Below are 13,988 nucleotides of genomic sequence, written 5' to 3'. Positions count from 1 at the left end.
TTTTAAAATATCTATTGGACCATTCCCACAATCATATAGATACACTGCCATTTATCCTTTATTAAAGGAAATTCTCTCTCTGGACCTCACTTCCCCCTGAAACTATCACCTAATGTTTTTTTTCCTTGAAAAGATAACTATATGCCTTGTGACCAATTATTCTACATCCATCTCTCTTTCCACTACTACAGTCAGGTTTTCACTCCATCACTCCACCATAACTGGCCTCTGAATGCTAACAATGACCCCACAGTTACTAAATCCAAGGTCATCTCTCAGTCTACCTATTATTCGCCACAATTGATCTCTCTCCTTGAAAAGTTTATTTATTTTGCTTCCAAGACAGCTCACTTTTATAACTTGCCTCCTACCTTTCTAATCACTTATTTTCAGTCTCTTAGACTGGCTCTCCTTCATTTCCAACTCTTGCATGTAGTAAGAATCCAGTGCACAATCCTAGGACCTTTCTGTGCAATCTCCAGTCACTCCTAGGTGCTCTCACCGAGTAACATCCTTTTGAATACTTATCTCTGTCCTGATGTCTCCTCAATTTCTACCTTCTTCACAACCTCTCACCAGAAATCTGCATTTGTATGTCCCACTATTTGTCACCCCCACTTGAATACCTAAAAGGTGACCTGAATATTAGTGTAACTAAAACTGAGTTCATTATTTCTTCTTCTCAAACTACCTTTCCCCCTATCAAAACTTCTTTACCTACAGAGATTTTCCTGACATTTAATATGTATTCTTTTTTTTTTTGAGGGGGGAAGAAAGAGAGACAGAGAGAAAGAAAGAGAGAGAGGGAATGAGAGCATCTCAAGCAGGCTCCACACCGAGCAAGGAGCCTGACATGGGCCTTAATCTCATAACCATGAAATCATGATGGGAGCTGAAATCAAGAGTCAGATGCTTAACGAAATAATCCAGCCAGGTGCCCCAATATCTATTCTTTAAAAAATTTTTTTTGATGTTTATTTATTTTTGAGAGAGAGAGAGGGACAGAGTGTGAGCAGGGGAGGGGCAGAGAGAGAGAGACAGACACAGAATCTGAAGCTGGCTCTAGGCTCTGAGCTGGCAGCACAGAGCCTGACAGGAGCTCGAACACAGTAAACATGAAATCATGACCTGAGCCGAAGTCAGACGCTTAACCACCTGAGGCCCCCCAGGCGCCCCCACCCCATATCTATTCTTTTAGTTCAGGCCCCAAACTTGGATACCTTCCTGAACTCTCCTCTTAGTTTTACACTCCATATTCAGCCTATCAGCAAATGCTCTCAATTCTAATTTTAGAACATAATTCAGAATTCATCCCATTCTCACTGTTCCTACAACCATCATCCTGAACCAAACCACTATGCCAAGATTCTTACAATGATCTAGTTAATCTCCTTGCCTCCACCTTGGCCAAATGTGTTTGACATAGTAGCCAGAGTGATCTCCTTAAAAAGTTAAGTCAGATTCAGGTGCCTCAGTGGCTCAGTCTGTTAAGCATCCAACTTTGGCTCAGGACATGATCTCACTGTTCATGGGTTTGAGCCCCACATTGGGCTCTGTGCTGACAGCTCAGAGCCTGGAGCCTGCTTACAGATTCTGTGTCTCCCTCTCTCTCTGCCCCTCTTCTGCTTGCACTCTGTCTTTCTCTGTCTCAAAAATAAATAAACATTAAAATTTTTTTTTAAAGTTAAGTCAGATTCAGGGGGCGCCAGTTGCTTGTGGGTTTGAGACCCGCATGAGGCTCGGTACTGACAGCTCAGAGCCTGGAGCCTGCTTCAGATTCTGTCTCCCCCTGCCCCATGTACGTTCTCTCTCTCTCTCTCTCTCTCTCTCTCCCCTAAAAAAATAAAAAAACACAAAACATTGTTTTAAAGTAAGTCAGATTTTGTCAACTCTTTGCTTAAGCTCTTCCAGAGTTCTCACTGCAACCAGACTGAGGGTTGTATAATCTCAAGGTTCTACTTGTCCTCACCCTTGTTATATTGCTAATATCATTGTCTTGCATTCTTTCTGTCTTGCCTTCTATTCCAACCATGTCAGCTCTTTGATGTCAAGGGCAGCTTAGGACCTAGACACCTGTCTCCTCCAATGTGGAATGAGTTTCTTGAACCATCTGTCTGGCTCACTTTCTCACTTCCTTCTCAACTTGCTCACAATTCCTAGTCTCATTAAGGCATTTCAGGACTACCTTTACTAAAATTTCCTCCAACATGCCCTGATTTAAGCTCTTTATCTGAACTTATCACTATCACACATCTTTTATTTGTATATTGTCTCCTCTACTGGAATGGAAGCTCAGTGACGGTAGTGATTGCTGTTGTTTTCTGTGTATTATTGCTACCCTAGTACTTAGATCACACTCTGACATAGTGTAGAGAACTAAAAAGTATTTGATGAATGAACAAATCACCTTGAAACTTATGTAAAAAGAACTAAGATAAATAACTTATTTTTTGCATCTATCTTGTTTTGGGGGGCACTCTAGACAAATGCCAATAAGGTGTTAAGGAGAAAAAGATAGGGTTGTCACTTATACTTCAGCTGTTTATCTCATGCTAACTTGAATACCCTCCTTGCTTTCTCTTCTATTCCTTTTTGTTTTTTTCCCCCTAGAAAACAAAATGGTGGACAAGGAGTAGCAGCCATGTTCAGCTTTGCTGAGGATGGGAAAATTGTACACAGAAATGAATTTGCTTCAAACCCAAGTCTCTAGGTGTTACAAGAACCTGTTGACATTATTACAGTAAAGCTACAAAAACTTGAAATCATCCTCTCCTTCCTGCAGCCCTCATGCCTGTATCAACCTCACCAGTATCAATCAGAGACATCTGCTCTAATATTTTACCTCTTACTCAAGGTTCTCTGGCTATGACCCTCATTCCAGTAGGAAGAACAAATGTCAGAAGCATGGGTTTTTACATTTGTGTAAACTCTTCTATTGTCAACATTTTACACAAAAAACTTTATTTGCTGAGAGAATTATTCACATGTCCTAATGAGCTTCTTTATCACTCTCAATCTTACAAACCTTTCCAAATGATAAATTTGTTGGAACTTGCTCCAGTTATAGTTCTCATTCACTTTTTCTTTCTGGCTCACTTCCTAGCATTCCCATTATACCTTGCTAAGGAGACCACAGGGTTCCCAAATTGCTGCTGAGTGCATAGTGTTTGTCTAATAAATATCATTTGAGGGCTTGAAGTGTGCACTGAATCATGGGATCTCAGGTTGTAAAAAACATCAAATCATCTAACTCTGACACTCAACCATGGTTTAATTTTTTTCTCTAATGTTCCCTTCTGAACACCTCCTGTGATGGAGTGCATACTGCCTCTTGAAGAAATGCAAAGATAGGCCTGTTACAGAAGTCTTCTATCTTCAGCGGTGACCTCTGTTCCTTTCGTTTATAACATTCGTCTTGGTTTAGCTGCCTGGCAGTATAGCACAAGAGAAAAAGACTTGGCTTCAGAACGAGGTGGCCTGGAGTCTAACTGAATGATTTGAAAGTTTGTTTTGGACTCTACACTTACCTATTGAGTTTCACTTTCTGAGTCTATTCAATGAACTGAAGTGGACTAACTGCTTCAACAATAGACTTCAATGTGTCTAATGGCTCAAACTCATTAGAAACTGAATTTTTACTACATAACTGTACCGAGTGAATTAACAAATTGGTGGAGCAGCCCTTCTACACATGGTCAGTTAGGGACCCAGGTGGATGGAGGCTCCGTCATAATTATGATTAGGTTGTCTTGTATCTCTCTTTTATTTAACGTTTACTCATTTTCGAGAGACAGAGAGAGACACAGAGTGAGCAGAGGAGGGGTAGAGAGAGACAGAGACACAGAATCTGAAGCAGGCTCCAACCTCTGAGCTGTCAGCACAGAGCCCGATGCGGGGCTCGAACCTACAAACCGTGAGATCATGACCTGAGCCAAAGTCAGACACGTAATTGACTGAGCCACTCACGCGCCCCAAGTTTTTGTAACTCTATTACAGCTAACCAGAAGGGGAAAAGCACACAGAAGAATTCACACAGGGCATTGTGCATGAATGTGCATGTGTGTGTGTGTGTGTGTGTGTGTGTGTGTGTGTAAGTACAGAAGCACCTTCCAATTCTTCCACTAATATTCCATTGACCGGAAAGCCCAGTCAGAGGGCCATGTCTAACTTCAGCTAGGGCTAGGAAATGTAGTCCCTGGCTGGCAGTCACTTCTTAGTGGTAACACTACAGAAAAGGGAAACATGAACTTTATTGTTCTCTGCCACCACTGTCAAATAGGACGGTCATAACTCACAGGGTTGAGAACACACACATGTTGGTGTTTTGTAAAATGGCACTTATTATTTTGTGTACACTGCATAAAAACAGATGCACTCCTTTTGTCCTCTGTGTAGCAGTATCACAATGCTTAAAGTCAACCGTCGTATGTCATTTGAGTATCCTTTTCTCCTTGTTAAATAATTCCCCATTCATTTTACTATTCCCCACAGGTCATCTTTTCAAACCCTTTAACATCTATGCTTTCTTTCTTTGCACATGATTCAAATGTGGCATTCGCACCTGGATGTAATACTCCAGGTAGAGTGTGAGCAGCATAGAGAAGAGACAAGCTGGTTTTTTCCCTTGTTCAAGATTCTATGTCTCTTTTAATGCCATTAATGATAGAGAGAGCTTTGCAGGAAGCCTTATCATAGTGTTGATTTATATTGACCTTGCAGTTGAATAAAACCCTTAAGTATTGCACTATGTTGCTTTGCATTTCAAAGATGTTTTACTTCCTTTTGTCTGAAAAAAATATCTGATTTTCACGTCAATATGAAAAGCACTAAATGATCAAGAGAATTTGGGGCTTATCCAATGGAAAAAGCTTTGATGAAAATGTACAGCCATACATCACAATAAGTCCTTGTTTTTATTGAGCTGACTTCTTATTTTTGTCATTGTTTTAATTGTTTAATTAGATGTTACCTTAATACAATATCATTTTACAATAATCAAACAATATAGGTAAAGTGAATGCCCTCTGACTCCCTCACCAATAGAATTATGCTCCAACTTACATACATACATAAGGATTATTTAGTTTTGTCTATAAAGATTTCAGACATAAATTATATTATACTGTGCATAAATATTTGGAACACATTTTCACTTGTCAATGTGTTTTTAATGTTTGTGCATGCCAGTGCATAAAAATCTACCTACTGCTTTCTTTATGAATAGTTGTTATTTGGATATGGATAGTCAATTTAACAAGTAGTTTGTTAAGAGGTATTTAAATTTCCTCTGATTTTTTTCCATTATTATAAATGATACTGCAGTAAAACTTTTGAACTTACCTCTTTGTACACCTCCGTAATTTCCCTTTACATTTAAAAGTGTCCATTGCTGGACCATGCTAGTGGCACATTTTTAATTTTAAGAGATGCAGAAATATTAAAAAAAAAATTTTTTTTTTTAATTTTTTTTTTGACATTTATTTATTTTTGGGACAGAGAGAGACAGAGCATGAACGGGGGAGGGGCAGAGAGAGAGGGAGACACAGAATCGGAAACAGGCTCCAGGCTCTGAGCCATCATCAGCCCAGAGCCCGACGCGGGGCTCGAACTCCCGGACCGCGAGATCGTGACCTGGCTGAAGTCGGACGCTTAACCGACTGCGCCACCCAGGCGCCCCTAAAAAAATTTTTTAATGTTTATTTATTTTTGAGAGAGACAGAGAGACAGAGCTCAAGTGGGGGAGGGGCAGAGAGCAGAGACAAAGAATTCGAAGCAGGCTCCAGGTTCTATGCTGTCAGCGCAGAGCCCGATGTGGGGCTCGAACTCCCAGTCATGAGATCACATCATGAGATCATAATCTGAGAAAAAGTCAGACGCTTAACCAACTGAGTCACCCAGGTGACCCAAAACATTTTTTTTTTCTGAAGAGAAACATTTTTTTTTTCCAACCCCACACTCCCAACAAAAATGGAAAGTACGTGTTTTCCCTACAGCTCTGCCAATTTAAGGTCTGATGTCTCTTTTTCATGCAGTTAATGACTGAGAGAGTCTTTCAGGCAGCCTCACCACATTGTTAATTTTTATTACCAGTCTTCTAATTTTTCCAGTTTTGTGAAGAAAGTCATAAAGCTAATTTACATTTCTCTGGTGAGCACTGATTAAGCATCTTTACAAATGTGTACTGCCCCCTGGTTGGTTCTTCCTTGTGTGAGTTTATCCTTTTACTGAACTTTGATCACTGAGGGAGGATCTGGTCTCTACCTTGCCATCATAGTCTCTGCAGGGCCTAATGCTGCATCATCCATTCAGCAGGTGCTCCCCGACTCAGCAGGGGGCTCGAGTCCTGATTTCTCCCTTCTTCTCACTCCCCATGTCTAATTTCCCAGCAAATTCACTCAGTTCCACTGTCAAAATGTATCCCAATTTATTGTATGCTTACTATTTCTCTCCTTCCCAAAGAATTTAATTTCCACATGAATAAGGATTCCATCACTTATGCTTGTGCACTTATTCCCAGGAATCAGTAAGCATTCTTACGCTCTTGGTGACATATCTTCTGTCCTTGGATTGGTTTTTCTACTTCTACCCCAAGTCTGGAGAGAAGAAGCTCTTGAATCCAACTTTTGAAGACAATATTGACAAAGAAATCAGTGAATTGTCTCTCTTTTGGCTTCCAGAAAAATCGTTCTCAAGGTTTATCTGCGCCATAACACCCATTAGGACCACATTCCCATGTGTGGCTCTATGAAAAGGAAAGTAATATCCCTGCCCAAAATGACCATGTCCCAATCCCCAGTACCTGTGAATAAGTTACCATATATGGCACATGGAACTTAGCAAATAAGTTGAAATTAAAGATCCTGAGCTGAGGAGATTCTCCTGGATTATCCACGTGAATCCAACGTAATCACAGGGTCCTCATAAGAGGCAGCTGTCAGAATCAAAAGGAGATGTGATGACACAGGTGAGGTTGGAGTCATTGTGGAAAGAAGCCATGAACCAAGGGATGCAGGGAGCCTTTAGAAGCAGAAAGACAAGGCAACAGATTCTCCCCTAGAACTTCCAGAAGAAACACAGCTCTGCCAACTCATTTTAGACTTTTGCTCTCTAGAGCAGTGATAATACATTTGTGTTGTTTTCAACCAATACATTTATGGTAATTTGCTACAGCAAAAATAGGAAACTAATATAGACATTAATAAACAATTCACATCCCAGTCTGCTGTAGAGATAAGGGAGGCTGAGGATTTTTTAAAAATCTCCAATTTATTTTTTAATATTCTTACTCTTTGGCATCAGCTGATTCTTACCTACCTTACAGCAGTAAGAGTGAGAACTGTTAATTCAGAGGGGCTTGATATCTATGCCACAAAGTGAGGTAACAGTGCATGTATTAGTCAGCGTTCTCCAAAGAAACAGAACCAACAAGATGTGTACAAAGACAGTTTTATTTTAAGGAATTGGCTTATGCAATTGTGGGGTTCCAAGTACAAAGTGTGAAGAGTAGGTGGGCAACTGGAGATCTGGGGAAGACTTGCAGTCCGAGCCCAAAAGTGTTCTGCTAGCAGAATTCCGTTTTGCTCGCGGAGGTCATTGTTTGTTCTCTTGGGCCTTCACCTGAATAGACAAGGCCCACTCACATTAGGGAGGGTCATCTGCTTTACTCAAAGATCACCATTTTAAATGTCAATCTCATCCAAAAAGTACCTTCACGGAAGCATCCAGAATAATGTTTGACCAAATAACTTATATTATACTAGCTTTTCCTCTCACTTGCTAAAGTCTAAGCCCTATCACCTCTTTATCCAATTACTTGTTAAACTTCATTTGGTTTGAAACAACAAAAATTAGTCCTTCTCTGGGCGCCTCAGCCAGTTAAGTGTCCAACTTCAGCTCAGGTCATGATCTTTTGGTCCGTGAGTGCGAGCCCTACGTTGGGCTCTGTGCTGACAGCTTGGAGCCTGGAGCCTGCTTCAGATCTGTGTCTCCCTCACTCTCTCCCCCTCTCCCACTCATGCTCTGTCACTGTGTCTCTGTCTCTCTTCAAAATAAATAAACATAAAAAAAAAGAAATTTGTTCTTTTCAGCAGAAAGTATTAAGAGAATACTAACATTGTATTGGGAATCAAAAGAATCACCAGGCAAAGCATCTTCAGTAAGAGCAAGAACTGAAGCACAACCAGACAATTTCAGGGCCAATTCTCTGGACTGTCTCTAGAACTGGGATAATTAGGTGAGGAGTATTTGGTGACTTTCAATCTGTCTCTTCATTCAATATTTTATGGGTTTTTTTTTAAGCTTATTGATTTATTTTGAGAGAGAGAGAGAGAGCACGCGTGCTCACGAGTAGGGGAGGGAGGGAGAGAGAGAGAGAGAGAGAGAGAGAGAGAGAATCCGAAGCAGGCTCTGTGCTGTCAGTGCACAGCCTGAAGCAGGGCTTGAACTCAAGAACTGTGAGATCATGACTGAGCCACAATGAAGAGTCAGAGGCTTACCCTACTGAGCCACCCAGGCACCCCCCCCATTCAATATTTTAAATTAGATTAAATTTAATTTTAGAGTAAGGCAAATTTTAGTGTCTGCCTGAATCAGTTATCAAACCTAGAAAACAGACTACAAGAAGAAGGAAGAGGCTCACATAGGAGAGAGATAGCCACCGAGAGCCCAGACATGGGTACCAGGGCTACACAAAGGGTAGTTGCTGGGAGATCGGCAGCCCCTGGCAATTGGGAGCTGTACCACCTGAAATAGGTTTGGTGGCTGCCAGAGCCGGGCACAGATGCTCGCCACTTTTTAGTAATGACCTTGGAATGTCTGCAATGCCAGGTATTTGCCATGCCAATGATGAATTGTCACATCATCTGAGTTGTCAAAGGTGAATGATGTTCTGTTCACAGCACATGGGGAGAATGCCTCTTCCTACTTGAAGAGTTTCACTCCATATAAACTGTCTCCAAGACCTGCTGCTTCTCCAAATATCCTGTAGGATCTGTTCATTTTTCCTTAGAGCTCCTCTGACCCTCCTTCCATGTGACTTACACAAGAGGTCAAAGAGGAAGAGCCAGAAGAGAAATCTAAGCACAGCTCCTGTACTGGTTTCACACTCATATGCTTTCTCAAGAGAGCAAAACTGTTTTTTGGTTGATGTTTTTGTTTTGTTTTGTTTTGTTTTGTTTTGTTTTGTTTTGTTTTGTTTTGTTTTGAAACTGGCTCCAGAATGTCATGGCTGCCACAGGCTTCTCTTATTATGACTTCTATTGAAGCAGGCACCAGGTCTCTTAGGCAAACAGACTCCAGGGAGAACGGCTCCACCATTCAGCAGTCATGCTCAGACATGCCTGAACCCTGGTGATAGGCGCAGTGTCGATGTCCCTCGTTCCTCCTGGTAATGCTTCACCCTCCCATCATGCTGCTCATTTTACAACATAGTCCCCATATGTTATCTCATCTGATTGTCAATGTGACTCTCAGAAGGAGGCAGGATAGATAGTTTTAATTCCATTTTACAGACTCAAACCCTGTCTTATCCAAGTTCACACAGCCAGTAAATATGTTAGATCAGGCTCCTTTAACTTCAATCCAGCGTTCTTTTTATTCCCTTCTCCTGTCTCCTTTAAAGGGGGGCATGAATTAATTTATTTCCACATGAGAATTTATCAGGACAATGAGCAACCAGAGGACAAACAATGAGGATTTGCTATTTATTATGCAGAGAAGTAGGACATTTTGCTTAGTGAACAGCAGGATTTCACTTGTTGCTCATTTCAATACCATAGTGAATATTCCATTTTTTCCTTTTTTCAAATTAAAAATAGGGGCATACATGTAAAGTAGGTGGCTTTACATGTGGGTGAGCCACTGGGTGGCTCAGTCTGTCAAGCGTCCAACTTCGGCTCAGGCCATGATCTCACGGTTGTGAGTTTGAGCCCCACGTCGGGCTCTGAGCTAACAGCTCAGAGCCTAGAGCCTGCTTCAGATTCTGTGTCTCCCTCTCTCCCTGCCCCTCCCCTGCTCACAATCTATGTGTCTGTCTCTCAAAAATAAACATCAAAAATTTTTTGATTGGGGCGCCTGGGTGGCGCAGTCAGTTAAGCGTCCGACTTCAGCCAGGTCACGATCTCGCGGTCCGTGAGTTCGAGCCCCGAGTCAGGCTCTGGGCTGATGGCTCGGAGCCTGGAGCCTGTTTCCGATTCTGTGTCTCCCTCTCTCTCTGCCCCTCCCCCGTTCATGCTCTGTCTCTCTCTGTCCCAAAAATAAATAAACGTTGAAAAAAAAAATTTAAAAAAAAATTTTTTTTTGATTAAAAATAATATTAAATAATGTATTCCTCACCGTTGTATATATAAGAGCAGCGAAGCATTTTAGGTTCTTACAATACAGTGTCAAGGCATCCTTAAGACCTGCTGAGGCACCAAAATAAAAACATTGGGTGTATATTTTACACACAAAAACAAAACTTTCCCAAAAAAGCCAAGAAAACTCAAATGGATACCGATAAAGCCTAATAAGTAACACAACCAAATTACATGCCTAGATATCCCCACAAACACAGTGCCAACAGACTAACTGGAGCCAACAATATTGTCTTTTTTAATGACCAGAAATAGTCTGAGGTAACAAGAAACTTCTGAAATTATTCCAAAGTGTATACGATTTACTTTTTCATTTCAAAGTATTCACAGAGAAGACATGACATTTTCCCATCTCTTTTCCAACCACAATTCATGTTGGAATCCTTTATTATATTTCATTAACAGCCCAGAGTCTCTTGGTTATTGAAATGATGAGGGGAAAGATAATAGGCGGTTTGCATTGTGTTTGAGTCTTGTTACTAACTTCACTTGGTGAAGACTGTGAGCCGTGGAGACGAAAATGCCTGGCATATAGGAGTCACTCAGTAGATAAAATTAAAAAAAAAAAAAAACCAAAAACAAATCACATTCAAACATACAGACTTATGTTAACTTGTCTTATTTCAGCATCAAAATAAAGCTAACTTCGAAAATTCTATTTTAAACTGTGATAATTCTGAAGATTTCTTGTTATCTTAAAACCCTTTTCTCAGAATAGGATTTCTTGGACATTTCCACACAGCTTTTCTCAGTCCTGCCAGGACTGAGCACTCTCCCTACTCACTCACACACCTTAATTTCCCAGTTAGTCTTTCTGATGTGTGCTTTACAAAGAATAGTACTCACATCTCTCCATGCACAGTTAGCTTATTTGGAAATATTTGATTTATTTTATTTTTTAATGTTTATTTATTTATTTATTTTTTCAACGTTTTTATTTATTTTTGGGACAGAGAGACAGAGCATGAATGGGGGAGGGGCAGAGAGAGAGGGAGACACAGAATCGGAAACAGGCTCCAGGCTCCGAGCCATCAGCCCAGAGCCTGACTCGGGGCTCGAACTCACGGACCGCGAGATCGTGACCTGGCTGAAGTCGGACGCTTAACTGACTGCGCCACCCAGGCGCCCCATAATGTTTATTTATTTTTGAGACAGAGAGAGAGACAGAGCGTGAGCAGGGGAAGGACAGAGAAAGAGAGAGAGAGAGAGAGAGAGAGAGAGAACTCGAAGCAGGCTCCAGGCTCTGAGCTCTCAGCACAGAGCCTGACACGGGGCTTGAGCTCATGAACCGGGAGATCATGACCCGAGATGAAGTCAGACGCTTAACTGACTGAGCCACCTGGGCGCTCCGGAAATCATTTGATTCAACACTAGTGCTACTAATAACAACAATACCAACAATAACAGCACTTGTATTTAGGCAACACTTTCTGTACACTAGAAGATATGCTCAACTTCTTTTTTTTTTTTTATTTTTTTTCAACGTTTATTTATTTTTGGGACAGAGAGAGACAGAGCATGAACGGGGGAGGGGCAGAGAGAGAGGGAGACACAGAATCGGAAACAGGCTCCAGGCTCTGAGCCATCAGCCCAGAGCCTGACTCGGGGCTCGAACTCACGGACCGCGAGATCGTGACCTGGCTGAAGTCAGATGCTTAACCGACTGCGCCACCCAGGCGCCCCTATGCTCAACTTCTTTACGCCTGTCATTGCTTTTTGTCTCCATGTCAACCTTATGAGTTATGTTCAATTATCCCTTCTGGCCATCCCCTGCCCAAATACAAAAACTCAGACTTAGAGAAGTTATATAATGGGTCCATGGGCACATAGAGAGTGAGTGATTGAACCCAGGCAATAAGGCTGTATTCTGTATACTCATATTGAATAGGCTGCACTTCAAAGTTTTAGTCTTTAAACTTATATCATTACCATAGTTATAGGAATGATTTAACAGAGAAAACGCAAAATTAAACCTCAAGATCCTTCATTATTCACTCCAGTGAAGGGGTAGACAATTTTCCTAGGTAAGGGTAACATTTTTTCTTTACAGCACCACTGGTCATTCCCGTGGATTAAGACAAAGTAAACCCAGTTCATTAAGAGGCAAGCCCAAAATTAATATTTGAATCCAAGCTTTATCGAGGCTGAGTTAGGTTCAGATAGGAAGAAGACAGTGTACAAGTAGGAAAACATCAAGTTTCAGGCCTGTCCCAAACCAGCTGTGTGGCGTTGACCCAATCTACACCCTTCCAGGTTCTCAGGGTCCGATTCAATAAATAAAGATGGCTTACCTATCTCCCACGGCCTCTTCCAGCTGTGTGAGTCTCTTCTTCCGCCTGGTCAAGCTACTGGGTGCCCTTTCAGGGGGATATTTCTGACAGACATAGTGTAGGTCTTAAGCTTGTCTGTATCTTGCATTTTTACTCTGAAGTACCTCTCTGAAGTATTGGTTTTCAGGGCAGGGAGCAAGGGCTCATTTGCCCATCAGAGGACACTTGGTAAGGATTAGACACAGTTTTGATTGTCAGGGCTGGGGTGATGCCACTGGCGTCTAGTGGGTATAGGCCAGGGATACTGCTGCACATATATCCTACACTGCACACGACACGTCCCCAGAACAAAGAATCATCCAGCCCAAAATGTCAATAGTGCTGCCATTAGGAAACCCTGTGCTACATAGAATTTAATGCCACTGTGCACTGCAGAATGCTAATCTCACATTGCTACATCTCATCAATGATAAATAAATCTAATGCCTCTATTTTTTTCCAGTTCTGCTTTCTGTTTGTGGGATGGTGCCAATAATGCTATATAATTTGAGACCCCCAACTGCCATAGCTAATGTGTATTGCTTGGTCATATAATTATCATTAAGAATAGAAGTGCAGAAGATGAACAAGTCTATTCCTGCCAATTTTATTTTTCCTTCCTAGTAAAAAGAGATAGTTACAACTCCCTTTGCACCTGCTGTTTTCCTAACCCTGAATGTATTTTCTTTTAAATGTGAATTCATGGTCAAAAACTACTGAGGCTTAAACATATCCTGCTCAGAGAATTCAACACTGCAAGATATCACAATGGTGCTGCTCTTAATGATGCCCTGTTTTATCTACACAAAAATGAGAATCATGAGCATAAAATATCATTAAAACAAAATAACGTACATGTTTCAAAGTGTCTCCCCATTGCAAACTGGCAGCTAAAGGCCCACATGGTTACAGAGTAAGTATATTCTTCCTACATGAAACACATTTCAAACAAGGTTTATTGTGTCTTTGCCTATCATAAAATTCATGCAGATAAAATGGAGGCTACTTATCACTGTTAATAAAAATGAGCCTTTGGTAGACAGAAGCAAATGTCTGAAAAGTCATCAAAGATGTTCACAGAGGAAAAACATATTGAAAAAAATCAGAGTCAACCAGTTGGGTCAAAAGTTGCCCTCAGCTATAAAATTTGAACCAGGGTCTATAATACAAACACGTTTCAGAGATTTCTGTGAAACTTTAAATTGGAAATCTAAAGTATTCCAACCTTCCTCCAACTCCAGAGAACTGTTCATCAGTCAGCCCCTTTGTTTTTGTTATGAATGACTATAGAGTCAGGCTATTTAAAGCAACTGATGCATTCAGTTGT

Source organism: Prionailurus viverrinus, chromosome A2 (genome assembly GCF_022837055.1).
Source record: "Prionailurus viverrinus isolate Anna chromosome A2, UM_Priviv_1.0, whole genome shotgun sequence".
In the NCBI taxonomy this organism is placed as follows: Eukaryota; Metazoa; Chordata; class Mammalia; order Carnivora; family Felidae; genus Prionailurus; species Prionailurus viverrinus.
Note: the sequence above shows the minus strand (reverse complement) of the source record.